This window comes from Ornithorhynchus anatinus, chromosome 2 (assembly GCF_004115215.2).
Source record: "Ornithorhynchus anatinus isolate Pmale09 chromosome 2, mOrnAna1.pri.v4, whole genome shotgun sequence".
Taxonomy (NCBI): domain Eukaryota; kingdom Metazoa; phylum Chordata; class Mammalia; order Monotremata; family Ornithorhynchidae; genus Ornithorhynchus; species Ornithorhynchus anatinus.
Window position 1 is genome coordinate 60,571,948 of NC_041729.1, and position 5,031 is coordinate 60,576,978.

At 42.7% G+C, this 5,031-nt stretch overlaps 1 non-coding gene across 1 annotated transcript; it reads left to right on the plus strand.

Moving 5' to 3' along the window:
- Positions 1-268: 268 nt before the first annotated feature.
- Positions 269-406, plus strand: LOC114809529. Its single transcript, XR_003757308.1, has one exon. It is a non-coding gene; the product is annotated as a small nucleolar RNA SNORA7 (small nucleolar RNA).
- Positions 407-5,031: the final 4,625 nt, after the last annotated feature.

Sequence of the window (5,031 nt, forward strand, 5' to 3'; positions counted from 1 at the left end):
ACCCATTATGAGCCTAAATGGTGTAACTATCTAGATACTTGGCACTGTTAAACCAGGGATGATCTGGAGAAACAGTTTCCGGAGAAATGATTCTTTGACGTCAGCAAAGTAGTGCACTTAAGGGGAAGTTAAGTGGCACAGTCGCAGTGGGACATCTTCTTCAATTGGTATGAGGAAGCATCAAAACAAAATTAAAATTCAGTTAAGAGACTCTCAAGGATTAGAATTCAAAACTTAAAAATAAATTAAAGGTAGTAAAAGAAAAGGCCTCCTCCCAGGGTCACACCTAGAGAGTTTCCAGTACTCTACCAGTCTTGACGATGGGAGGGAGAGTCAAGCAGAAGCATATCCATTCCATTCCTAGCTTGGGCAGTGGCTAGTGAGTGGAAGGCAATCTGCTACAAGCCAAAACTCCCCCGTGCTGGGCAGCAGCAGCATGGGAGAGAGTCGAGGGTGACTCGAGTTTACTGCAAGGAAGGAGGCAATGGTAAAGCACTTCCATATTTTTACAAAGAAAACTCTACAGATACACTACCAGAACTTTTGCAGTTGAGGTGGGGCATTCTGGGAGAGATGTGTCTATGGTTGTCACCATGGGTCAGAGATGACACGATGGCATAAGACAAGACAAGAAAGAAGAGGGGCTTTGACACTCTCCTTACTCCCCGACTATAGGCCTTCCACAAAAGTTCCCCAGTATCCTCAACCTCTCAGCCAGTATTCCTAGACTCACCTCCCTTAGGGATATAAAGAATCCCGCTTGATATTCTCCCAGGCTTTGGGGAATGACTTGTCTCAGGTCCAACTACCTCTCACACCCTGCACTAAATACTGTTACCCCGTTACCAAATGAGGATGAGGGAAAGCCCCATAACTGTAAGGCTGCTGTTAATCTAGTAGTGAGACCGCACATAGATTTACAGCACCAGCCCAAGAAAAACCTTGACCTCTTGTTCGTTGAGGGCTCTTGCCTTCGAGGTGATCAAGGGCAGCTCAAATCAGGCTATATGGTCTGCCCTGAATCTGCTATTCTGGAATCCCAGGCCCTGACTTCCAATTTTTCTGTACAGTAGGCTGTTAGTTGATCTTACTCGTGCTTGTATTGTGGCCTCTGGACAGAGCACAACAATCTATACTGACTCCCGATATGCCTTTTGGGTTGTGCATGATTTTGGTTCCCTCTGGCTGCGGAAACCCCTATCAGAAATAGGCCCCTTGCATCTCTTTCAAAGGCAATATATCTACCTGAATCTCTTGCTGTTGTGAAGTGTGTGGCACATTTTTCCTCTCCCAATCCCATATCCAAGGGTCATGCCCATGGGAAGGCCACAGCCTGAGTGGTAGCTCCACATTCTTCACAATGATCTTATGCTGCCACCTTCATCTCTCCCCTCTCTTCCCTGGACCTCCTTCCATGATTTGGTTTAGCTTCAGAAAGTAGCCTCTCCAGAGAAGGTAAAATCCTGGTTAATAAGGCTCCGATTTTCACCCAAGATAGTGCTGCTAACTAGTCAGTATGCCTCAAGTGCCCACTATGTCAACAACACAATGCAGGGGAAACCACCAGGGTTCTCTGCACTCAAGATGGGAGAAAGCTGTGGTCTATTATCATGTGTTGTTTCCCCAGTGCTAAGGGCTGGGCTAACAGCATACTCCAACTTCTAGGTCTGGGAATCCTCATAGTCCTGATGGCCTGTTTTTTCTTGTTTGTGTGTTAAAGTATTGTGGTAAATGTATGCAAGAGTCTGCTAATTCAAGTAAGCTAGAAGGGATAGTTTCCACAAGCCCTCAAGAAAGAAAAGGACAAGGAAACAGAAAAGATTTTCAAAAAAAAAATTCAGATGGCAGAGTGAATTGGAATGGATTGGAATGGAGAGAGACAGGAGACAGGGAGGTCAGCAAGAAGGCTGATGCCATAGTCAGTGCTTCTATCAGTGTGGTAGCAGTCTGGATGGAGAGGAAAGGATTGATTCTAGAGATGTTTTAAGCCCAGGTATTGGTCCCTTAGGAAGAGCACAGTTCTGAAGATGCAGAGACCAGGGCCCTAGTTCATTCATACATTCATAAGTTTTTGAGGAGTGGATAGATGCATGATAACTAGAAAAATTATCTGGGCAGCAGAGTGGAGTATGGATTGGAGAGGGGAGAGACTGGAGGCAGGGAGATCAGTTAGGAGGCTGAGGAAGTAGTTAAAATGGATTATGACAAGAGCCTGAGCCACCAGAATGGTGGCTGTTTGGAAGGAGAGGAAGAGGTATATCCTGGAATTGCTGTGCAAGAAACTGAATGACTGATTATGGGGTTTGAAAGAGAGGGAAGAGTCAGGATAAAGGTCATGTTGCCTGGTTCAGAGAGGGTAGGACAATGGTGTTCTCCACTGGGATGGGAAAGCTAGGAGGAGGAGAGGATTTGGAAAAGAAATTGAGGACAGTAAGTTTGTTGTGGGCAGGTAATGTGTCTACAACTTCATTGTATTGTTCTCCCCCAAGCATTTAGTACAGTGCTCTGCACACAGTAGATGCTCAGTAACTACCAATGATGGATGAAGATGGGGAAGGAGTCTACCCAAATCACTGTTGGTGAAATGCAGGAGAGTTGGAGGAAGTTTAAGTCACAAATTTACATGATACAGGCCTCCTTTACTCCTTCAAGCACAACATGTGGGTACACTGATCTGCCTAAATGATTTAATGTGACAGAACAATTTACACAACCACCTGAAACAATAAAAAGACTATGATTCTAAGTGGCATTTTGCCAGAGAAGCCACCACTCACTGTCCCCAAGAATGCTGTTCCCAGCTCAACACTAGTTAGCAAATTAAGTCATCTGAAGACTCTCAGTTACTTCACCTGTAAAATGGGGATTAAAATTGTGAGTCCCATGTGGAACAGGGACTGTATCCAATCTGATGATTACCTTGTATCAACCCCAGAGCTTAGAACAGTGCTTAGCAAATATTATTATTATTAATATTATTGGTGTTTGGCAAGTTATGAACCAGGCCCACAAAAGAGACTGGGCTTCTCATGGTGGTGAGGAGCTCTCATTACTGACCACTGGTTTTCTTCACCCCTCTTATCTTCAACAATTCTGTTGTGTGTGTGCACACACACACACACTCATTCAAATGCTTACTATGCTTCCTCAAATGGGGAAGCAGCGTGGCTCAGTGGAAAGAGCCTGGGCTTCCGAGTCAGGGCCCCATGTCACTTGTCAGCTGTGTGACTGTGGGCAAGTCACTTAACTTCTCTGTGCCTCAGTTACCTCATCTGTAAAATGGGGATTAACTGTGAGCCTCACGTGGGACAACCTGATTACCCTGTATCTACCCCAGTGCTTAGAACAGTGCTCTGCACATAGTAAGTGCTTAACAAATACCAACATTATTATTACTACAGTGTTTTGCATGCAGTTAAGTGCTCAATAAATAGGATTGAATGAATGAATGAAATGCACATTCGTTCAAGTACACCCACTCTCTCATACGGTATTTTTTCACTCATCTCAACACTCTCATGTCTAAATTTGCCCTCTTTCTCTTGAACACGTGCACACACACCCACACACACACTCCGCAAACGGAACCTGCTTCCTCTCTCCCCAGTTCTGATTTGTAATAATGTCTCGATGCTTAACTACTTAGAATGGAGATGTTCATCCTTTTCAATTACCACTGCAAAGGAAATGACATGGAAAGAAGGCAACAAATTATAGCTTTGGCTTTTAGAGGACAACATAAAAGGGAGAAATGGGAGATGGGGAATTATGTGATTTGGAGGCATAAGAAAACTGCAGTCCTGTAACTCTGGCTCTTTGTCCATCATTTTCCTCCTTCTTAGACCCCTTTCCAGGTATAACTTTCAATTCGGTCTCCAAACCAGTCAGTGCCAACTATCTTAAAATGTCAGTTAATTCTGAGTACAATAAAGAAACCCATTTTCTACCTCCATGCAATGAGAATCTAAAACCTAAAAGAGGAAGAAAAGGAGAATTAGCACCTCTCTGAATGTCTCCCAAATTACTCCCTTTAATGTGTGTTTTCTTCTTGAAGTACAATTTCAGGAATATGCTTAACCTAAGATGAAGCTTTTATTGAGACGTGTTTTTGTTTTGTTTTTCTGCTAGCATTATCTCTATCTCTAATGAGCATGAAAAGGGGTGGGGGGCAAGCTCTCTTACAATTATTACCTCCACTGCAAAGTTGACACACAGAAGCTCATTACTGGGTTATGTTTTATTCAACAAAATAACTTTAATGGTGTATTTTAAATTGAATTCGCTAAAACAGCTTCATCTCTCCCATAATGTGCCTCCAGTGTCTGCTTGGTGTCTGCATTTTCTCCAGAATTATCACACCAAAGCAATGGAAATAACAAAATTATATGCAATCTTCCAAACAATGTGGTGGTAATGTGGTAATTGGCCTTCAACATAATTAAAGAAACATTTCCTCATCAGAGCTCTTCTCTTAGAGACCTAAAGGCTATCATCTTACAAATCACCCACTTAGTAAAATCTTTATCTTAGTAGCCTATAAAATCTTGTTTTGCAAACCCATTTGCTTATCAAGTAACACAAATGACTTGTCAGAGTTTCTAAAAAAAAGAAATCAAGGTGATTGAGCAACTGCAATCTCCTTCCTCTATAGAGAATGGTGATTGTGACTTCAGTACTGCCAGATGGAGAGAGCATTTCAACTCCCTAAACTGTACTCATAAAAATTCTCTAGAAGCCAGGAGGGGCCCAAAATAGAACAGGTGTAGTCTCTACTTGTTAATCAATAGTAAATCACTGCAACTGGATTAGGGTCTCGCCCCTATCAAAGATATATCACCAAAAATTGGATTGGTTCCTCACACTTGATAGTGACACCGTTTTGAATCAAATTCCAGTTTGACAGACTGTTGAAAATTGCACTGGAGTTTACAGCATCTCCATCCTTTCTGCAGCAGCTGAAAGATTCTAATTGAGATCTTGCCTATGAAATTGTAAGATATTTGAATATGATCTCAGGGAAAGACAGCTCCT